This window comes from Argentina silus (genome assembly GCF_951799395.1).
Source record: "Argentina silus genome assembly, chromosome: 20".
Classification (NCBI taxonomy): domain Eukaryota; kingdom Metazoa; phylum Chordata; class Actinopteri; order Argentiniformes; family Argentinidae; genus Argentina; species Argentina silus.
In genome coordinates, this window is record NC_139674.1 from 11,024,700 (window position 1) to 11,025,064 (window position 365).

Here is a 365-nt window from a genome sequence, read left to right on the forward strand (position 1 = left end):
ACGAAAAAGGTCAATGGAACATAGTAAAATGGGACACAGCCAGGATGTATTTAGAAAAAGAGCGGTAGGGGATGTGACACTTTTTCCACATATGACGCATTTGGTGAGGTAAGCGTGGCAGATGCCTACGTCTACAGATGGCCTAGTCTGTCGGTCCCCTACCGCCTTTGGCTTGACGTAACACACAGAGGGGAACATTCCAGATGTGCTCTCTACGTCCCTGAAACAACATTCAGGACCGCTTTTTGAAACGTTTTCACTGATGAATTAAATATATGTATATACATTTGATTAATCAAATACAAAAATTAATTCGATTTATCTTTAAAAAAAAAAGAATCGTTTTAAAAACAAAGACTGGTGGA